Source organism: Pipistrellus kuhlii, unplaced genomic scaffold, assembly GCF_014108245.1.
Source record: "Pipistrellus kuhlii isolate mPipKuh1 unplaced genomic scaffold, mPipKuh1.p scaffold_m20_p_4, whole genome shotgun sequence".
Lineage (NCBI taxonomy): Eukaryota > Metazoa > Chordata > Mammalia > Chiroptera > Vespertilionidae > Pipistrellus > Pipistrellus kuhlii.
This window is the reverse complement of record NW_023425540.1, coordinates 32,469,594-32,493,570: the sequence shown is the minus strand read 5'-3', so window position 1 is coordinate 32,493,570 and position 23,977 is coordinate 32,469,594.

The window sequence follows — 23,977 nt, the reverse complement described above, 5'->3', positions numbered from 1 at the left end:
CAGGCGAGCAGTTGAGAGCCAGCAGTCCTGGATTGTGAGAGGGATGTCCGACTGCTGGTTTAGGCCTGATCCCAGGGAATGTGCCTAAATCAGCAGTCAGACATCCCCTGAGGGTTCCTGGACTGCAAGAGAGTGCAAGTTGTCTGAGGGACACCCCCTCTACCTCTGAGTGCATGAATTTCATTCACTGGGCCATTAGTTACAAATAAACAGTCACATGCTGGATGTACACAGCAGCAGAAGTTTATTTCCTTCTCTTGTACCAGTCCTGAACATATCAGACCATGAGGGAAGTTTTCCTCCAAAGCTTATTGGCTCTCTGCAGCCTCAACACAGAACTTCTGTGTTTGATTGATCTCACCATCCCAACCAGCCAGAAGGAGGAGAGAGCATGCAGGCAGGATCTCACCGGCACATCATTGGAAATGGTGCACATAATTTCTATCCAGTTTTCATTGACTGGAACTCAGGCACATCACCACACCTTACAGCAGAAGAAGTTGGGAAGTGTATCCAGCTGTCTTCCCAGGAATAAGAGGGGATTCAGTGAGAAGCTGGCAGTCTCTGTCACATGTACATTGATATATCTTATGTGTGGTCTCACCTGTGCCTGAAAAGCTGAATCATCCCCACAACACTCTGGACAATACTTGGCATTGTCATTGCTGCTATTCCATATTTGTTGAATGAATGCATGGAGCCCACTTAGTTCTGTTGTTCAGGATAAATGATTATGAAAGAATTATGGACTAGAAAGCTGGCATCTGAGAAGGAAGAACCTTCTTAAGAGAAAGACAGGGTACTTAGGTTGGACTGGGAATGGAGTGAAGGAAATGCAAACTTCCTGGAAGTTAGGAAGGATCCTGCAGCAGAAGTAGAGTTGTATTTTCAGGAAATCTGTATGCTTACACCCCTGAAGCTGGATGAAGTGGATCTCTCTGTAATTGTTATGGGCCTGAACTGTAACCCTTCATGTTTTTGTAGTCGGTATTTTCTTTTTCCTAAGAAGATAGGGCATTGTTAAAGGCTTATTCTGAGAAGTAGGGAAGACTCTGTAGCCTAGGAAATGCCACAAGTCCCAGGGGACTGGCAATGGGACCCTGGGGTGGCACCCAGAGAGCAGCTGGTGAGGACAGCTGGTATCCTGACATTGTTGGTAGATGTAGGATCAAGACTTTCATTGATAAAACACATGTCATTTTTTCCCCTATGCATTAGGTCAGTGGTTCTCAACCTTCCTAATACAGTTTCTCATGTTGTGGTGGCCCCCAAACATAAAATAATTTTTGTTGCTACTTCATAACTAATTTTGCTACTGCTATGAATCATAATGTAAATATCTGTGTTTTCCGATGGTCTTAGGCTCTACAACCTGTCGCGACCCACAGGTTGAGAACTGCTAGCAGGGTCACCTAAGACCATCGGAAAACACAGATATTTACGTTATGATTCATAACAGTAACAAAATTATAGTTAGGAAGTAGCAACGAAAAATAATTTTATGGTTGGGGGGGGTCACCACAACATGAGGGACTGTTTAAGGGTCGTGGCATTAAAAAGGTTGAGAACTACTGCATTAGGTGATCTTGATAGTGATTCCAGACAGGCAGATGGGGGTAAAGGAAGTTCATGCCAGTTCTCCACATGCCCAGGAGAGTTTGAAAGGTCCATACTGTTTTGTTCCCCTTCTGCCAACCCCAGAAGCAGAGTGACTGGAGCCATGACAGCTGACAAAAGGAGGCTGAAGCCAGGCCAGAATGCCCTCCTCATTCCAAGCCTGGGTTTTACTGTAGTGTCAGGAGCCAGTGAGCTCGATGTATGATCTCCCCATTCTGACTTGGCCAGCTCTGCTCTCCACCTTTATTTGGGACATCATTAAGGCGTAGTTGATTTTTCCCTGTGCAATCTGATCCTCCCAATATGTACTTACTCTTGGAAACTACCTAAAGATTTTGGGCTAGCTGGTAGCAGGAAAAAAACCACCTGCAGATTCTCAGGGCCAGTGGCTGTCCTGTTAGAGGCCAGCACAGTGGCTCTGCTTCACAGTTGGCCAGGCTGGGGAGTGCACCGAGGACATCTGGGCATCTTGAAAGCCTTTTTTCCCCTTCAGGACTGGGCACAACCTACTTGACACATGGCGCTGGAGGAAGGGGGAGAAGTATTACTCAGCCCCTGGGCTAATTTGGTTGAAAGCTGGTGCCCAACCAGCCAACACCCAGAGGCAGGCACACATCCCTCTGGTCTCTGAATCCACCTTCTGGCCTCCTGCAAACAGAAAGTGGTTGGTCGGGCCAGGTAACTGCTTTGTTGGATACAACTTCTGGCCATTTAATATTTTACAACTTACATGAAAATCAGCTTAATGTGTTGAAGTCTACTTGCTTTTTCAGTGGAATTTTTAAATGGTGCAGCAGTTACTTTGGCTGCAGTAAAAGCTTAGAATGAGTCAAGTAAAGAGTATATATAGTTTCCTTTCAGCATCCCAAGTGGCAAGTGTAGTTATTAAGATTTAAAACATTTTGGTCTTCAGATCATAAAATTCCTAGAGCTGGGGGCAGGGGGCTGGAGATGAAGGAACAAAGGGAAGGAAAGAGAAGGGTAAGAGGATTCTTATAAATGTCCTTAGCTGTTAAATAACACTTTTATGGAGACCATCCATCTGAGAGTCTCAGAGCCCTTTGTGGGATCATACCATCAATCCTTGCACCATCCCCTCTAGGAGATAAGAGGCAAATGGCAATGAATATGAAATATGAAAGAAAAGGTGCTAACGATGGGGCTATCAGTTGGTTGCTGAAGGTCACCCAGGAAGTTTCTACACCGTGACTGTGGGGCCAGCTGTCCCAACCCCTGTTTGAACGCTCCAACTGCTCACTGGGCTGAGTCTTGTTTTAGGATCCATTGGGGGAGAGGAAGGGCACTAGAAAAGAACACACAAAAAAATCATTGAGGGTAGAAATTAGAGCAAGGCTCTTGGGCTGGATTAAATGATAGAGCTTTACTTTCTGTCACCAATTTAATTATGAAGTTGTTTGTTTGGATGTGGCTACCAATTTGAGGACCACAAAAAGGCAAATGAGAGCATAAAATTGTTCACTATTTAGGAAAATCAGTGGGAAAGAAATGCAATGCAGTGGGGAGGGGAAGGGAATATCATAACATCTCTTCTAACCCCTTCCCAGCACCTACTCCCCACCCAACAAATCTCATTAGTTGGTGTAAAAGGGAAGAATTGTAATTTAGTCATGGTTGAATGTATTCCATTTCCTTTTGGTAATTTAGAGACTTTTTTTTTTTGCTTCACAATTATGCTTTTGTGATGAGAGAGGTACAGGGTTTCTCTGGGGTTTGGGAATATCTTTACTTTATCCTGAAAGCACCTGTTTATTCCCTCTGTGCAATGGCTTCTAATCCTGCCTAGGATAGAGAGATATCAAATAGGCTTCTAATTTCATGGTTGAAGTGAGAAGAGATAATATCAGCTCACTTCCCTGCATAAAAATGATTTCTACTACCAATCTTCCAGAAGTTTGCCTTTGTGGCTGCAACATGGTCAGGAGGATAAGCATGCATATGTGTGTGGATATAGTTTCTATTCATATATATTTATAAACACATTGTGAGAAGAAATGCTTGTCTTAAATAACTCAAGAATTAGGCAGGGTGCTCTATGTTATCAACCTGAGTGGCCAAGGCAATTCCTTTTAAGCATTTTGCAACACCCTTGAGATAGAATCATGGCAAGTGTCAGGTGCACCATCCCTTGATGGGGAGCTATATTGTGGGCACCCCGAGCAGTGCTTCTCTCAATAGGATCGCCCCTGCACAGGCTCTGCACATCGATCACGGGCTGCAGTGTTATCTACATGTAGCCGAGAGAGGAGAGGGTTAAGGAAAATAAATGGGGTCCAGTGTGAACATTTCTCCCCCTTTTCAGCTTTTTACAAGATAAATGTTTTAGATTTCAATCTGTGGTTCCCAGCAGTTCTTTGGGAACACTGCAGTAGGCCCACAAAAATCGCTACTGCTGAGCCAACCCGAGATAATGCGTCTCAGCAGGGATGACATAATGTGCTAAAAGAAGACGATGATGTAATGCCCATCTCAGAAATCAGAGCCAATTTCCGTTACAAAGCCTCGGAGTGTAGCAGGAGGTAATGAGCTAGCATAAATTGTGCAGCCCGGAAAACTTCTAGGTCTGATGTTCCGATCTGCATGTTGAAAGGCAAGGAAAAAAAAAAAGGAATAAAATAGAATTCCTAGATCTGCTGGGCTCAAGGGCATCTGCTCAGCAATAAGCTCTGCCTTCTTCCAGTTTGAATAGAATAGTGCCCCAGGCTGCCCGGCTCACCTTGGTCCTGGTGGGGGGTTGCTTGTCTGGGTCTGTAATCTGCAGCAAGGTGGTGATGTAATGCTTAATGCTAAATTTGCTTCTGCTGATGATGTTCAGGAAGTGGGTATGGTGTGAGAAGGAGACTTGCCTTCCCTGGAATGTGGGGGTATCTAGGCTGACAAAGTCTAGGAGAGTCGGGGCTGAGGAGCATTGAAGGAAGTCAGGTTGACCTTGAGAACTTTCTTAGGTGCCACCTGCTCTGGCTTGGAGAAATACCTGTGTGAGAGGACACCTGAAGCTCCCAGATAATGGATCTCAGATCTCTGCAGCTTCCCCTTAATTAATGGTGCATTCCGACTGCCAGGTGTAGCCTGCCTGGCAACCAGAGTCCAGCTTTTTGTTGGGTTTCATAGAAATGTTGAAAGCAGCCATAAACCCATCTAAGCAACGATCTAGAATCTCAAAGAAAAAGGAAAGAAAAGCGTCCCACCCCATCCCTGCTACAGTTTTCTATTTTAGTTTATTCTTTCTGTCATTTTCTTTTTAATCATTCTGAGTGTTTGCCCGAGGAACTCATTGCTATTTTATTTGCCTTCTACAGTTTCTGTTACATATTTCTCAGGGGAGACTTGATCCTGTAACCCGCCCGGCACACCAACAACTCCCTCTGGATGGAACGGCAGTGGTTTTTTGTCACTTCTTGCTGCAGATTGGGCCTCCAGTGCCACAGACCTTAGTGTGACAGCATTGGCAGACAACTGCTGGCTTTGCAAACTGAACGCTGTGTCTTTAAATAGGGAATGAACATCGGGAACAGATGAGATTTTTCTGGTTTAAAAAAATGAGAGAAATAAAACAGAAAACATGACATACAGGCAGGCTAAAGAAGAATTGCTTCTGTGACATGCAAACTGAAATGGGCTTTGCTTTCTAGATGTCTCCATGAAGTGCTAGCATATCTTTTAAGTGTATTCTTACCTGATAAAAAGACAGTCACCATCACAGCTACTGCTGGCCATTTGCAGACCGATCATAGGTCAGATATTAATTTTATTAATGACAATTCTTATTTAGTACTTTTTTAAATGTATAGCAGATGCTGTCCTAAGCTCCTTACATTAATTGTCTCATTTAATTCTTACCAGAAGCCACCCTATGAGGCAGGTACTGGTATTATTATTACATCTACTTTATAGATGAGAAAACTGAGGCTCTGAATGTTTAAATAAGTCACTAAGTTCACAGCTGGTACATGGCCCAGCTGGCATGGGTGCCCTTTTATCCTAGGACCTGCAGTCCACATGCTTACCCAGTCTGGAGCACTAACGATCAGATGATGCCAGGTTTAGGTAGAGATGCTTCCTGTCTTCAAGGTGAGGTAATCCACAGGGCAGGATTAATATTTGCCAAAGCAAAGAAAGATCGTTGCCTTTTATCTCTGTGTCTGTGTCACTGGGCCCAGTCCTGGGCATACCGGTATACCCAGTGCTCACTAAATGTTTGCTAAGATGGGATGGGAACAAGCAGAAGAATGAGTACAGAATGAATAAACTCCACATCAGATAGAGAGCTCTCTTGAGGGTGACATGCAGTCAGGTTTCTTCTAGTTTGGCACGGAAGACTGCCTGAAGGAAATGGTCAAAAATATGTCTGTGTTAGCATCTATGTAAGACAAAGGGGTTATTTTATCCCCAAACCTTTAGCATCTGACTATGTGATTAAGGCTGTTCAGTGAATAAATGGTAGAGAAATGATATATGCAGATTGAATTCTTTGTTAATTAATAGAGGACCCTTTAAAAGCAAGTTCTAACCTATTCAATAATGTCAGGTTTTTTTTTAAAAAAAAAATATGTCTTCATTGATTTTAGAGAGAGAGGAAGGGAGTGGGATAGAGAGATAGAAACATTGATGAGGAAGAAACATCAATTAGCTGCCTCCTGCACACCCAGCTGGGAATCAAGCCTGCACCCTGGGCATGTGCCCCACTGGGGATAGAACCAGCAACCTCTGGGAGCATGGGATGACACTCAATCCATTGAGTCTCACCAGCTAGGCAATAATGTAAGTTTTAAAAGGATATAAAAATGAACTGGGCCACATAAGAAGAACAGGCTGAAGCAAAATTATTAATTTGGACAGTTTGTAATAGATCATCTCCTTTATATTCAACAGCCCTAAATAGGCCCACAACTACATATTGATTGCTATATTTATACACCAGAAAAGAGATTATGAAAATTCCTATGCTCTTCTTTAGTTTGATATATGTAATAATAATAGGTATTGTTTGTTCTGGTCTTTCTAAACCATAAAAAGACATAGAAGGGACAATAACATTTAATATATATATTGATTCAAAGAGAAAGGGAAAGGGGGAGAGAGATAGAAACATCAATGATGAGAGAGAATCATTGATTGGCTGCCTCCTGCACACCCCATAATGGGGATCAAGCCCACAACCTGGGCATGTGCCTTGACTGAGAATTGAACTATCACCTCCTGTTTCATAGGTCACACTCAACCACTGAGCAATAGTGGCTGGCTGGGACAATAAAATTTTAAAAATCTCACCAACATTCTTAACCTACAATAAGCAAAATCATTCAATCAACAAACAGTGGACAATGGTGAGACCATCTCCATGGAAAGTTTAAAATCTCATGCTTTCAAGTATCCTCTTGATGTGGTAGAATTTTGTTTTCATCACAAATAGCCTAGGAAATGCTCCTTTGGCCTTTGTACCAAGTTATTCCTGTCCTTTTGCCCTTTCTTCAACATAAGAACTGGTGCATCTGCCCTCTTTTCATTGTTTCTGCAAGTGCTCTTTACTTCTCATTTAGATCATCATAAAAAGCTGATCCCTTTTTCTATCTAATATCTGTTTCACTTCAAATCATTGTGTCCCCAAGGCCAATCCTCTGAAAAATTTGCAGTGGCTGCCCGTTGTCTAGAGCAGTGGTCGGCAAACCATGTCTCACGAGCCACATGCGGCTCTTTGGCCCCTTGAGTGTGGCTTGGCATTAGAACCACTTCTTCAAAATAGACTCGCCCAGGCCGAAAATCGACTTCTGTGCATGGGCCACGAAGTTTCAATGGCACTGTACATGTGCACCCACACGTTATTTTGTGGAACAGCAACACTCAAGGGGCCAAAGAGCTGCATGTGGCTTGCAGCTTGTGAGCTGTGGTTTGCCAACTACTGGTCTAGAGAATTTAGACCAACCTTCCTAGCTCATCCTTAGATACTCCACAATTTGACTTCCAACACACTTTTCTAGTTGTGTATCTCTCTTCATTCATTTATCCACACTTAATCCAAACTGTTCCACTTGCTATTTTCCAAACAGATTTTTATTCTTGTACCTTTTTTCTTACCCAGGAATGACACTCCTCTGTGTCCTCCTACCATTTAAAGATTTAATCTTTTATATCCTTCAAGTCCCAGCTCAAGGTGCTATCCCTTGATGGAGATTTCTTGGTTCCTCACACCTGAGAATGACATATTCCTTCTCTGAACTCACATAATATTCAGTCCAAGCTTCTCTGAGGGCAACTTCTCCTTGTGTTATAATTGTTAGTGTGAAATGTCACAGTATTAGAATTTTGCAACCAAGAGGGATTATTTTCTTCTCTACTTTAATTAACTGTAAATTTCTAGAGGCAAGGCTATATCTTCTTCATATTAATGTTCTTAGAGTGTGCAGCAGAGTTCTTAGCACATGGCAAACGTTCAGTAGATGAGTGTCAAATGAATACAATTAGCATTTAAATCACTGTCACAGTATTAACCATTGAGTCATCTATAGTCCCAAAGATGGACAATGGGGCTAACTCAGGTACTCTTGTCTCTACCTCTGTTTGTCCCTTGGGTATTGGTGACCACAGATTTCCACTGAGACAAGCTGATATCTGATTTATCTGAGGAGGCCTAAGAGCATGTAAACACAGTTAGGAAGAAAGGGGTAATGACAGGAAGCTACTCACTAACTAACTCTCTAATTTAAATTCCCCCCCCCCCCCCTTCAGGTGTCTCTTTTCTATCTCTTTGTCTTCTGTTCTCCACACTTTTGACCCATGGCAAGAACCATGAATGATTAGTAATGTTTAGAAAGATAACATTAGACTTCTTGCTCCATGGAAATTTTCCGGGTCTGCCAAATTATCGTTTCCATTGAGGAAGGTTAAATCTTGCTTTTCCATTCCATAAAATGAAAGGATGATAATGGATTAACCCTGAATTCCCTTACATAATCTGAATTTGTTGAAACCTAGGAAGACAGTACAAAAGACATTTTTGCTCACACTTGGGCTGTTGAATTGTTGAGTAGAACACAGATATTTTCTTTGCTTTAGATAGCTTTATGGAGCATATATAGTGCAGAAGCACATATTGCATCAGATAAAATCCATTCATGGTAAACCTTGAGAAGGTGAAAAGGATTTGAGTTGATTGATACAAAAGTCTCATAGAGCTAAAAAAAAAAATTCCCTTTAGTCAATAATAGGGTAATGAAATTTCCCTGTAAAAACCCAGCAAAGTAGAGAAAAAGGTGGATATTACTGTGGTGAGACTTATATGAACCAGACGGGTAGTTAAATGTAATAATGTCTTTCTGGAAGCTGGTGTAAGGATATACATCTATGAATACAAGAAAAAAAAAAAAGAGACTTTTCTTGTCCATGCTCAAGCACCTATTAAAAGATCAGTCAGTCAGACTCCATCCCTGAATAGCTCTGATATACATCTACCTCTGATATCCTTAAAGAACTGCCTCTACCTAAAGATCTCCACCCCTGCCAATCCAGGTTGACTTGAACTAGCTACTTCCTGCCCCAACCAAAATAACTATGAGCCAAGCCAAGTTTGCATGGATCAGTAGAAAAGATGATAATGAGATGAGAATCATCAAGATCTCCAGCCCATGTTGGGAGAATAGGGAGGGGAGAAAAGGCCTCCTGGGAGATATATGTGGATCATGGGCAGTTCCCCATGACTACCTTCCAGGAATGAACTCACCAACTTGACTTCTAAAGGAGCTCAGCCCACACCTGCCATTGACCACAGTCTTGTCACCAACACCTATGGTTAACTGAATCAAAAGCTTCCGACAGGTCTAAAATTAGACTGGCTAAACATATCATTAAGGATTTAGGGAGGGGTGTGAATGACCTTTCTTCAGCCCTGCTCTCCCAGATCCAGTCAGCTGTAGGGGCTCATTGGAGTGCTAAATTGGGTTTTCAGGGTCTTGAAATAAATGACCCTTTAGATTGTTGGTTTTTTTTTAATTGCCTGAAGGTGCATATTTTTAGAAAGTTTGGAAGTGTTCTGTTCATCTATTTTGATTCATTTGAGTATAAAAGTGTGGCATTTTCACACGTTGGGAATTCAAGCCCCCCCTCCCCCCCTTTTTTTAAGTCTCTAATATTTTTTTTAAACCTTTCAAATTAGTGTATTTAAAGGCCAAATTTGATTTCTTCACAGTTTCTGAGGTAGGAATGTAACTTTACCAGCTTTGAGGGAAAAGAAAACGGTGGTAGTTCATCGTACAGAAGTTATAAATATGTGTGAATACTATTTTAAGCATTATATTTCTGGTAGGGATTTAAATACACACGGAAAAGAGAGGCAAAGGCAGGGTCTGTGTTTCCACTTCTTGATACAAACCTTAATGGTAAATTAGAGAAAAAAAAGATTTATTCTATTTATCTCTGCTACTCAAGAACACGTTTATCCTCTATTTCTCTCCAAGTTTCAAGGGTGAAAGATCCAGGAGAAGAAAATGAGGATGACATGGTACCATATTTGAACTCTTGCTTGACATGAGCCAGACTGTTTCAATTTCTTTACTTTCCAACCCAATTATTCTGAAATTCATTTCTCTTCTCACTAAGCCAGTGTGTCTCTATGTATATTTTCAAGAACACCAGGTCTGTAGGATGTTAATAGATGTCACTTGGAAAAAAGAGTTTTGAGTTAAACAGATTTCTTTACTGCTGGGCTTCTTTCTCAAATTCCCTAGTGTGTGATGTGAATTGCCAAGAAGGGAATATAGTATGTAGTATGTGCTTATGTGCCCTGGGTCGGTCAGTCTCTCTCTCTCTCTCTCTCTCTCTCTCTCTCTCTCTCTCTCTCTCTCTCTCTCTCCCTCCCTCCCTCCCTCTCTCTCTCCCTCCCTCCCTCTCCCTCCCTCCCTCCCTCCCTTCCTCCCTCCTTCCCTCCCTTTCTGGCAAGAAGACTCATGTGGGAAGTAATAGAGGATGATATTTGTAATTTCAAAATTGCATCTTGCCCAGTTGGTGTGGCTCAGTGGCTGAGCATCCACATATGAGGCCACAGTTTGATTCCCAGTTAGGGCACATGCCTTGGTTGCAGGTTTGATCCCCAGTCTGTGGTGTGCAGGAGGCAGTTGATCAATGATTCTCTTTCATCATTGATGTTCCTATCTCTCTCTTCCTCTCAGAAATCCATAAAAATATATTTAAAAAAATTACATCTCTTTTTAAGTTGCCTGAACAGTTCATTTTCCTGAGCAGTGATCATCTAGAGTGCTACTGGTATGTCCCAGCTGTCCTACCACTGGCTGGTGGCCTGGATAGTCACCTGTTATCTTTGAGCCTTCCTTCCTTTCTGTGTAAAGTGAGGAGGCTGGGCCAGATGATCTTTTGGCCCAGTATAGTGTCTCCCCTCCCCATGTTCTGCAAGGTGGACAGTCACAGGCTTGAGCCCCTGTCCCTTAACCACAGCTGGTTGGACTAGGGACAGAATAGTGTTCTCTGTGCAGGTTTGAGTAATGCACTTTTGCCTTATTATTTTTCAGATGTTGCCAAGGCAGCATTAGTGGTCAGAGAATAAACCTAAGGAATTTTAGGCTCAAGGAAACCCTTTAACAAAGGGCAGGGATCTAAAAATAGGAGCGTGGCTAGAGAGTGGCCCCTCAGCCAGGATTTTAATACAAGTCTCACAGCACAGCTCAGGTCATTTCCATGCTTTTTAATTAAAGTGTGCCCGTGTTAATGCTGTAATTACAAATAGGCTCTGTCGAGTTCAGGAACACTTGCCCTTCAATCATTGAATTTCAAGGCACTGACTGCCCGTTTTTGACAAATGAAAAATGCTAGTTTGGAAGTCTACTAAAAAAAGATGTAGCTTTTAGAGTTAAATGACCATATTCTTTCTGGTTCTTCCACCTCAAATTCAGAGCCTGCTACAAACATTCGAAGAGCCCTGGACTGGAGGTAAAGCCCGGTTCTATTGAAAGACACTAGAGTCAAGCTCACTGGGCTTCTGTGTCCTGGTCTGTGAATTGATATCCTGATTGTACTGACTCTGGGAAGCACACCTCAAATGGCTTCTCTGTCCTCCTGATCAAAATGTACCTGCACTAGGGCCCCGCTTTCAGCTTCCCAATCTGAGTCTACAAAGAGGCTGTGGTAGGTTACATGTACATGGCTGAGAGCTTCATTGTTCTCTAAGGGACACTGGTCTCGTTCTCTTTGTAGCAGGACACTCTTGCATACACACTGTACAGTTTGAAGGAACACATTACTTTGGATGCAAACATCACATTCTGAATGTGGCAGTAGCATTTTGGAGGCTTGGCATATTTTGGAGCTGTTTTCATTCATACTTCCAAGGCAGCTTCCTGTTTTCCCAGTCTGTCCATCATTAGTAACAGTGTAAAGAAGCAAGGGTGAAGCCTCATGATTGATACTCTAACCCCACCTTGTCTCAAACCAGCAGCACAGGATCAGAGTGGTGGATCCAGCACCAGTCTGAACCTAGAGGAATTGTGGGGAAGATGGTCTTCCGCAGTGGAAATCATTGTGTGGCTAGCATGAGATTACAATTTGTCCCTAAGGTCTGCAAAGGCAGGCTTGTTGTAGCATTCCTTCCCACTGAACCCTTCTCATAAATAAGCTCACCTTCTCCAAGTTCCTCCAGAGACATTTCCCAAAACACCTGCAGAGACTGATGTGCAATCAAGTTGCTTTTGGCGCATCCTCAGGTTTCCCAGCCACAACTGATTGGAATAGGAATTGACACCTGATCCCAGAAGAATTGGTCTGTAGGCTGGGTTGATCAATGATATTTTCTCTCTCAATTTGAACTGTGAGAGTTAGATTAACCATGCTTGAAATAACAGAGACAACCCTGTCAACATTGGGCCATCATACCCCTGTGCCATGAGTGGCAGGAGCTGGGTGGCTGCTGCTCTCATAAGACATGCACTCCTTTCCAGTCCACCCCGGTCCCCACCTGTCCTCATGCATGTACCTGCCAGAGGACCACCTTGCCTTCCCACCATGCATTGCAGTTTGTGATTTATCTTAAAGCCTCATCTCAATTATGCTTTTGCCTAACCTTCCTATCATTGAAATTCTTACAGGAATGACATACCTATTGGTTTCTTTCCCATCTATATGGAAGCTTGTCTGATTGCCTATTAGTACATGTTGGAGAAACAACTGGGTGGATTTTTATCCTATTTGGAGAGTACATTTATATGGCCTGGCTTGAAATATAGGCTGTGTAGCATCCATGAGAATCACCTTTGGAGATGGATGGGGTTAGCTCAAAGAGGGACTCCCCCCCCCCCCCCCCCATAGACATTTCCCAAAACACCTGCAGAGACCAATGTGCAATCAAGTTACTTTTGGGCAATTGGCTCTAGCTATACTGAATGATGTAATTTGATGTAGAGGTTGGGGTAGGTTGGGAACTAAAGGAGATCTGAGTCTTTAAGAGTTTTGCTCATGGGAGTCTGGAGTGTGGTATGGACCATCTCTGCTCACTCTTTTGAAGGGGTGGCTTGGTTTCCTGCTGAAAATAGTTGAATCACTTTAGAATTAAAGCCAGGTTGATGAGGAAATTTAAGTAAGAGAGAAGAGGTGGCTTCCTACGTTCAGTCCCTAAGAAGGTAGTGAGACCGATTCCCTGATGTTCAGTTCCTGAGAGAAGGCTTCTGCAGGAGAAACACAGGGATTGAGACGGAGGCCCTCGAGTGGCACATTGTTGTTTCAGGGACCAAGGGGGTAAACTGCAGGACTAGTTGTACTGGCTATAGTCACATCAGGGACCTGGATCATGTTTGGGTTCAGCATTTCCCCCCTTAGCATGTCTCTCAGAAATGGTGGAAAACAAATGCTCAGGCATATGGGCTGCTGTCAGTGGTAACAAATGTGTGGTGTATATTTTTTGTCCTAAATTCCTGGAATCATATTACCACATGGCTGGATATAAAATAACCCCTCCCTTGTTTTAGGTTGTTAAGTGGGTTTTAAAAGATGAAGGAGACACATTTTCAAGAAATTAGAATTTGAGGAGAAATCTTGATGGTCTATCTGTGGCAATTTCAATGACATTTTGCAGCTTTTCTGTTGGTGTGGCACATCATTCAATCCTGCAGCGAGTTGGATATTACTTTAAACACCATGATTTGCAAACTTCATAAACTGAAGGCAAGCCAAGGTGGTTAAAAGGGCCCCCTTATTCAAATCCATTTAGTGTGTATGAAAAATTAAAATTTTATGAAGCCTTCTTCATTTGTTATTAAGAATAGTGGGAATGAAGAAAAAAACATTTTAAATAAGGAGACAGTATGAATTTATATACTGATAATACTTCCCCAAATCACATAAGGTAGGCAATATGGACATCTGTGTTTCACTGTTGATAGTTAAAGACATTAATTGACTTTCTCTAAATCACACTACTGAGTGTGGACAAAGGATTTAAGCCCTACTGTCCCATACTCAGTCCGGTGGTGTTTTCTCTTTACAGTTTATTCTTGGTGAAAAATTAGCCTGCAATGACAAACAAAACAAAGCAAAATGAATTAAGTATCCAAGAGGAAGTACCAACACATTGGCCAACACTTGTGCCCACCTCACATCCCCTTGCTCTAACTTTTACTTCAACCATTGCCATGGAAACCAGCTACCTCTCTCTGTGTGCTGACAGGACTTTCTGACTTCACAGTTTGGAACACCTGCAGGAACCTACTAAGCTCATGCATGTACAAATCTGGAACTGAGAATTACCACCAATGGGTAATCCTTCACCAGTGAAGGGTGATAGCTGGTCAGTTAATGCTTCCTTCCCAGATTCCTCTTCCTACATAGCTCCACAATGTCCTTGCATTAATTTTTCCTCCTTTCCAATTTTACTCTTTCCAGCTCCCAACTATTTCCTGGATTCATCTCTGTAAATTATTGACCCACATGCAAGCCTTTACCTCAGGCTCGGTTTTCTGGGGGAAACCCACCTAAGACAAAAGGTTTCTTCTGCAAACACCTGTATCCAAATCACTCACTAATCACAGTGACCTTTTGTTGTTTCTGTTGCTTAGTATTCATTCTTTCTTCTTATGCCTTCTTATGCTAGCTATAGCTTGAATTCCTCTTTTTCTAACTCAGTCCATGTGGTTTTGGTGTACCTGCTTTCATCTCCTGATTCCACAGTCAAGGCCACAGTCTAGGTTTGGGGGTGAACATGTGACCCAATCAGACGCTCTGAGACTTTTGCTGGGGAAAGAACTCTTGTTCCTGTGTGCTAGGCTGTGCCCCTGAAAGGCTGAGAGGTCTGTGCTACCACCAGTGCCATCATGTGGGACTAGAGGCTGGAGAATGCAGGACTAATTGAAGGGGAAAATGCCATGCCCTGATCATATATTCTGAGTCCTGAGTCCATCTATGCACCAAATCAGATATACCTCTGAACGTTTAGTTTATAAGCCCATAATTGCCTATCGGCCAGGCTGGTCACTTACAATGAAATTGTCTTAACCATTCTCCAAATATTTAGGATATCTAGATTGAGGCCTTTTCCTGGACTAGTGGATATCAGGACACATCTCTGTTCTCATCTCATAAGCATCTTTCCAACAACAGGATTATGGAAACAGCTAAGGGAAGATAGATTTTTCTTCCCCATTGCCTTCCATCCAATTAGGCTGAAATGTTCTGGGTGAAATAACTTGTGGCATGGTTTCAATCTTCCCTCCTAAAGAACAGCAGTTTCCCAATATCTTTGCTAATGAGATCATGGAAGCTGTGGCTAATATGGAGTAATTTCTGTCTTGATGAAGGGAGTGGGTTAGCTGTGTAGTGATGGCTTTGGTGTGACTCACTTCTTCTGGAGCCCCTAGTGTCCTCTTTCCCTTTCTAGACTTCCTGTTCTGGAGGAATTCTCTGTCCTAGGTGGTATTCTGATCTACACTAGGACAGGGCCTTCCCAGGCATCACTGATGGTGGCTTAGATAGTACAGGTTCTATCTTCTACCTTACTTTGCATCTCATATTTCACCTTCTTGTTCTTATTTATGCTTATTTTGTTTTTCCAAATTCATGGCCTTTTTCCCTAATCTAAATGAATGGTTTCTACAACCTTGCATCTTCTAAGGAAAGAACTCAGAATTAAAGGAATTTTACCAGGAAGAGTTTTCCTTTTCATTGTCCTTCATTTCTACTTTTTTTTTTTTTTTAAACACCTTTCCAATAAGTATTATTAGTTAAGCTATGTTTCGGGATCTCAGGGCGAGATATATCCATGTCCCCTTTACCCCTTTGGAAAAAGGACAGAGGACAGAAGGATGGCAGGTGGAGACATTTCAGATCTTCCCAGGAAACATGCCTTCTCTCCAGAAGTCATCCTAGGCCAGTGGTCGGCAAATTCATTAGTCAACAGAGCCAAATATCAACAGTACAACGATTGAAATTTCTTTTGAGAGCCAAAATTTTTAAACTTAAACTTTTTTTAACACCACTTCTTCAAAATAGAATCTCCCAGGCCATGGTATTTTGTGGAAGAGCCACACTCAGGGGCCCAAAGAGCCACATGTGACTTGCGAGCTGCAGTTTGCCCACCACTGTCCTAGGCTGACCCCCAGGATATGGGGCAGAGGGACTTGTATGAACACTGGTATCATTTGCACATGGCCATTGCCTTCTCACAGTGCTGGAACACCAGGTAGGCCTGCCTGTGGTTCCTGGTCTGGTTCTGGCTGGGGAAATGGCTGTCAAAAGGGGCCGGTTGGTAGTTTTTGACTTTGGTCTTGATAGTCTTCTGCCATGTTCCTGACTCCTAAAGACATGCTGGAAGTAGCTCACTGCTAAAAGTGACCCTCAGCAAAGAATCCTCCATCTCCTCCATCTCCACTTCAGCCTTTAGGTGCCAGTGCACAGATAAACTACCTCATGGTGTGACACAGTTAAAGGTTTCCTAGGGAGGAGGGGTAAGAGCCTCAAACCAATCTGGAAAAGGCCGAGGCTATTGAACATCTCCAAGGGAACTACCTAAATTCCTAGAGTTTGTTTGTTTCCAAACTGCCTCCCACTCCACATCAAGGTATCTCTGCCTCCTTAAAGGATCAGCAGATTCATAAGCTCGTCTCATCTGTTAACCATTCTAAAAACTTATTCTCCATAGGTGAGCAATTTTATAGAAAGCTTGAAAAGATGCCCAGAGTTACTCTGTGACAAATATGAAGCTTAGAGTAGACTTGCAGACAGATGTCCTGAAACAAAAGGAGATGGCAGACTGAAGAAAGGTTTCGTTCACCACAGCAGGCTCCCTGACCAAAGCCTTCTTCCTGGAGACCAGATCTACCAGTATCCATCTAATCATGTTCTCACTGTTAGTTTTATCTTTTTGAGGACAATGCTTTCCTTTGAGAAATGCCTCTTTATCTCTGGCATCAGGGTTTCTGTTATATTTGCCAAGGGGCCCTGCGGCTCAGCTTTAATTACTAAGTATGTTTATTTGTTACTTTGAATTATTGTTAATTTTTGCTTTTCGGTGAAAATGTATGCTGTGGCTAGTTATATGGTTCTTAGAACAAAGCTCTAGATAGAACCACCCTGCTTTTTCCTTTGGTATAACTTCGATAATCTGCTCTTTGGCCAAGACAAAGGGGTCCAACTAAGAAAAAAGACAACTGAGCAACCGGAGGAAGAAGAGAGGCTCTTCTAGTTATGCTGGTGGCCTTGGACTGATTTGGTGCCTCAGTTGTCTTCTCTCTGACCATCGATAAGGGCTCCACGCAGAATCCTGCTCTATTTAGGACTGCCTTTGGGGCCCCTAAAAAGGAACTTCTATAATTTTTTACACCTCTTACTTTACATAAACAAATAGAGTTGCACAATTGTTAGAACAGCCTCCTCACTACCCTGGCATCCCTTAGGCATTTGTGATTTATAAATCAAAGCTCTGGAGATTGCACATCCAACCTCAGAGAGTAAGCAAGCTGTCTCAACATGGCCAGATTTAAGGATTTCGTAGACACCCTGTTGCACAATTGTGATATTCCCAAGCTCTTTAATGGGCTTCTTGGTGGCCATTTTGTGAAGACTCTAAAGCTGGTCATTTTTATTACTGAGCACCTGCTCTGGGCAAGACACTGTACTTAGCACAGCAAGACAGTGCTAAGCAAGGCCTAGAAAGGGTTCCTGCAATCAACACATTTGCAATCTTGACTGGGAAGCCAGAGCACAAAGCAAACCACATTTAACTAAGTGTTTTGAAGGGACACTCACAAGACTGCAGTCCCAGGGATGTTATAGGGAAGCTGGGGATTACTAACTAGGTTTACTTCATATAATTCACCTTTCCTTTGGAAAATAAATGTGTCCATTGTTATGTTACATAGCCTTAGTATTAATCATCACCCAAAGGCAGAGATAGATTTTACATTTTTGATGGTGAATACCCCATGGCTTATTTTGCAGCTAACATGGAAACAAAGGTGCTGTTATTTTATTTACCAAAACTAACAGTGATGAAACTAGATTGGATATTTGTATGGCCCAGGGAAAGTTTTGAGCTGCAGAGCCACTGAGAGTACACTGTTACATGTTTTAAAAAGTCAAAGAAATAATATGTGCTGGAAAAAAAAATAAAAAAAAAAAATCAATAATCCTAGAGTCAGATGAGACTGACTAGGTTCATGTAAGACCTGACATGTAAGTCATGACCCACTGTGACTTCTGTGACGTTGTGCCATTTACTTCCTCTTTCTAAGGTTCTGTTTACTAGTGGTAAAGCAGGGACAATAACATCTTTCTTGCAGAAATTTTTTGAGGGGATAAACAATTTAATGCATATGACACAACACAATATATGAAACCAACAGGCATCCATAAAGAGAGATTTTATATTGTCATAACTATGTATATCCAAATTGCCTCTTGTCAGATCATTTTGAATTTTCACATGTAATGACCAGGGAGTGTCACGTATGTTAAGGGCTTAGGGGAAGTGATGCCAGACTATGTTTTGACTATAGTTCTTGCTGTATTAAAGTGCCAGACATGTGACAATAATAATTTGAGATGTTATTGGTCTCAATATTTAAAAATCTAGAATTTGTTTTCCTAACTGGTAATTCACAATCAGCAAAAACATTTTCTATAATTTTTCTTTTTTACAAATGAGATTCATGATGCCTGCTAAGATGAAAACTATAGTTGATATTGCTGATGACACTGCTTGAATAAAAACTATAGTTTGGTCACAGAAAAACTTATCTACATCATTACAGGGATGTATCAAAACCATTTAGAGAAAGCAGTGGTTTAAATTCCTGCTTGTCAGGGTCAAAGGCATTTATATTATACCACATAGACAACTTTGTAAAAGGAAATTGTTGGGATATGTCGGGCACTGAAATTTGTGTGCCCACCACAAACTCATATGTCAAAGTTCTTTCCCCTAGTACTTCAGAATGTAACTGTAACCTAATATGACTAGCGTCCTTATAAAAAGAGGAAATTAGGACATAGATAGGTACAGAGAGAAACAGATAGAAAGACACAGGGGAAAGGTGGTCATCTACAAGGCAAGGAGAGAGGCCTCAGAAGAAACCATCCCTGCCAACGCCTTGATCTCAGACTTCTGGCTTCCAGAATAGTGAGGAAATTATGTTTAAGCCACCCAGTGTGGTACTTTGCTATGGCAACTCTAGTAAACAAATAGATACCAAGGTAGTCCTATATAATTGGGAGCTTATAACTTGAGGCCTGGATCATTCCATTGAGATCTGACCACTATTTTTATTAAAAAGTTAAATAAAATAAATAAAAAGGAAAAGGAGCTTGGGAATTTGGGATTCTCTGAACCAGTGACTAGTGCTGCTGAACCACACCCACAATGTGATATTAAATATAGAAGCCTGAGAAGAAAGCTCAAATTGTTTTTGTCTTTTTTAAAACTGAAGTCATCTCAAATGTGTGAAAAATCAGCTTGACTAAGTAGGGGAATGAGAATTTGCTGTGAAAATAAAGATCGAAACTCCTACCATTTATAATTTGGCTTGTAAAGAATAGTACAGGCATGTGATTAAGTTCCTAAAGTGACTAGGTAGGAAGACCTGAATTCAAATGTATGCTTTAAAAAAAAATAAATTAAAAAATATATTTTATTGATTTTTTACAGAGAGGAAGGGAGAGAGATAGAGAGCTAGAAACGTCGGATGAGAGAGAAACATCGACCAGCTGCCTCTTGCACACCCCCTACCGGGGATGTGCCCACAACCAATGTTCATGCCCTTGACCAGAACCGAACCTGGGACCTTTCAGTCCACAGACCGACATTCTACCACTGAGCCAAACCGGCTTTGGCAAAATAAAATTTTTTAATGTCTTCAGAAAGGAAGGCAGAGGGAGAGAAAAATAGAAACATCAGTGATGAAATGGAATCATTGATTGGCTGCCTCCTGCACGCTCCCTACTGGGAGTTGTGAGTAAGCCCACAACCCGGGCATGTGCCCGTGACTAGAATTGACCTGGGATCCTTCAGTCCGCAGGCTGATGCTCTATCTACTGAACCAAACCAGCTAGGGCCGAAACTATACTCTTAATAGTTATGAATGGTGTGGTTTGGGTCAAGTTACTTAATCTCTCTAAGCCTCTGTTTTCTTGTGGAAAGGGGTAAGGCTGGTATAGATCAGTGGTTGAGCGTCGACCTATGAACCAGGAGTTCATATTTGGATTCCTGGTTAGGTCACATGCCTGGGTTGTGGGATCCATCCCTAGTAGGGGGCATGCAGGAGGCTGCCTATCATGACTTTATCTCATCACTGATGTTTCTATTTCTCTTCATCTCCCTTCCTCTCCAAAATCAATAAAACTGTATTTTAAAAAAAGGGGTAAGGTTGCTATAAGGATGAAGTGAGTTAACAGTGAGTTACTGTGTAAATGTATAATCAATTATACATTTAAAACACAAAGTTGTTTAAATAGTAACTTGGTGATGAATAAAAAATACTTGTGTTTGCCGGCAAACTGTGGATGAACTTGCAGTGGTTTGACTCGAAGGTTACCAAAGCCATGGATATAATTGATATCCTATTATTCTAATTACTGCTGCAATGGCTGACTTTGGAGATGCTGGTGGTTTTATACTCTCAAGTAAAATAGTGACTAATAGTACTTTCCAATGAAATATCCTCAGTGGGTAAAAACCTGTTCACTAAGTGGGCAAGAATACTTCTTTCGCATGGGGTGGGTTGTGGTTAATCACAGTGCTCTTTGTTGATTCTTTTAAACTATGGGTAGTTTTCTCTTCTAGCTACCTATGTATGTATATTAGAGGAAGTAGGATATGGTTTGTGACTTATTTTTAGATCTCACATAATTCTTAGCTTTGCCTCTATAGTTATAATTCAGACACTATGACTTCCTTAGTTACCCTTGCCTCACGAGCTCCTTTTGCATCTTGTGGTAAACCAGTTGATCATTGAGGCCGAGGAAAAGAAAGTAAAGCAAGGCTGAAAGTTGAGAAATATGTTTCTTTCATAAACTTTAAAGAGGAGCAGTGACTCAGACCTGGGTGAGCAAATTACCCAGGGCCTCTTGAAATAAGATATTCTTTCCCTGAAGCTGTAGGGATTAGTACTGTTGGCATGGGAGTTCCTGAAATGAGTGGCTCCCGGACCTCCCCAGGACAGAGTGTGGGCCCCTGCACCTTCCTGGGGAGGGTGGGGCCTCTCAGTCCCCATGGGCACCCTTCTGCCACCTGCCAGAGCTGAACTTCCCAGAAAGGAGAGGACAGATCCTGGGGGAGGTGAAGAGAAGAAAGCAGGATTCTCAGGCATCAAGGCAACTCAGAGAAGCCTATGGCAACTCCACGCAACCCCAGGAGAACTGATTTGTGTAGGGGAAAATTTTCTTTCTATATACTAGTAGCTCCAGATGGGGTGCATGAAGTATGGTAGCAACCATACTTAGGTAAAAACTGTTGTTTGAATTTTAACCCTGATATTCTGGCTTTGGCACTCGCTTGCCTGCTTAAACAATAGGGTAGTTGCCTCAGCTTCCAGATTGAGACCTGGAGGCTAAGGCAGTTTTCCTGTGCCTGTGGACCAGGACCACAGGAGATTGAGTCCCACTGACTCAGTAGCTTCAGGAGTAGAAACTGTAGATAACCTTTAGAGATTAACCACTCAGCTCTGCTTCTGTACTATCTGCTATTGCAAGATAGGGCCACATTTTCCAATGTCCAGCAGGATGTGGCTGGGAATGACCCTGCGGGCTGTTCCCAGCCTTTAGAATTTAGAATTTAGAACAAAGGAAAATTCTTGTGGTTTGGACCTTTCTAAGGACTGCCTACCCCTGGAACAGGGCGGTCATGAGTGTGGCCACCTGCGTGCGGTGCTCTTGCGGCCGTCCTGGCCAATTCAATAAATTCTTGCCTGCTTTTTTAATCAATTAGCAGCCTCTGGTGGTCTTATTTTGAACCCAGGGTACGACCCCACAACAGTGCACAGTCACCTTCACAAGCCCATCAAATTCTTTCTAAGGCACATCCTGCCTAGTATGTTGTATCACGTTCTCCAGAGAGCCTAAGATTACAAATAATTTCCCTTCTTGCTGTTTTCTTCTACAATGGAAGTTCCTATATAACTCCCTTAGTAGAGATGTTCATGGAAATTTGGGGGCTAAGTTGCAAACCAGGATGGTGATAGCTAAGAGTGCTGACCAATGGCCCATCTGAGTGAGGAGGAAAATCATCTCAAACATACACTTCGTGGGGAGAAGAAACCTGGAAAGCAGTAGTGCCAAAGGGGAGTGGGGTGATAGTGGACAGTCACGGAGCAGCCAGACTGCAATGAGAGAAGGCAACGTGAAAGGCCAGACCTATTTTGGGCCATGAACCCTGAGTCATGGGGTAACAGAGACCAGAGGTGACAGTTGGTCTCTCGGCTCCATGGTGAGCCAGCATCTGGAATACCACTTTGGCTTTGCAAAGCTCAGTTTAGGGCATAGAACCTTAGGGAATTTGGTGAAGGGCAAGGAGAAGGAGTAGGGAGGTGAGGATGACTCAGGGAATCTGATCAGAGGAAAGATTAAAGGAGCTAAATATGGGTAGTGAGTAGGGGGATGGTAACTCCTAACACCCTAGATGGCAAGAATTATTTATAATAGAGATGTTATATTTAGAAGTTAAGAGAGGGGAATTGAAAGACTGATTAGCGTGAGGAAATGCTCTGGCCAATTGTATTAGCTTACACATAGGAGCACCATTTCTCAGTCCGGGGTGTGTGTGTGTGTGTGTGTGTGTGTGTGTGTGTACCCCATTTCTTGAGATATTTGAAAATGGGTTTTCAGTACCATGGCATTGCAAACTTCTCTGGATCAGAGACCATTGCAGCACAAGGTGACCTTATCTGTAGAACTCAAGAACAGAGTCCTATGCAAATATTTTATAATTTTACTGCTTGATCAAAGTGAAATTATACCTGTAGTCACCTGATCTCTAAACTTGGCAATGTGGGCATGCAGCTTCTAGAATCCAGAGACTTCGCAAATTAACCTCAGAATGCTCCTCTAGTACGTAGCCTTCTTTCAAAAGAGTACGTTTTGGTTCTTCTAGTCCATTCTGTGATGAGAAGAGGAATTCTCCCAAGGCTGAGGAACACCTCATGTGGAGGAAGCAAGTTCCTTCCATGGGAGCCCAGAGCCTGAAGACAAGGCAGGGACCACCCTCTGGTCAAGACCCATCAATAACTGAGCTTTGTGGATCCTAGAAGATGCTGTGACATGTCCCATTCCTGTTCCAGGACTGGGGATCTGGCTAAGTGTTTGGAAAGCACAGCAGATGCTACCCTGTCTGTACAAGCAAGGATTTGGATTCAGACTGAAACAAAGCCTTCCTTTTGCTAAACCCAGTTTCAAAACAAGAGTTTGCTGCTAGGTATGGAAAAGCCACTGGACTTGGACCCGGGCGAGCCTGCTCAGGCGGCAGGAACCTGTGAGGGGCCATGCTTGCTGTCTGTTTTTATTTATAAAAAAAATCCTACCCCCCAGGTGCTGGAAAACTAATCCAGGCTGACAGATTCCCTGACTTGCCTGCTTTGGCTTTCCGGGGCCTGTGTCACTGCTATTAATAGTCAACTCTATGTTCTTAAAGAGCTTTTCTGTCTGCTCTGCCAGTCTGGGGCAGACCTTGGTGGGAAAGATCAAGTTGGGGTTAGGCTGGGGGAAGACAGAAGCAATTACACAGAGGGGGCAGAGAGGCATCTAAAGAAGAAAAGCCCGGAGTCTCGTGGGGGGAAATTAACCTTAAACTGACTTTGGAACATTTTTGTTACATTCTTCTAGCAGTTGGTTTTAAGGTCCGCATACACCAAGAATGAAGGAGCTCAGA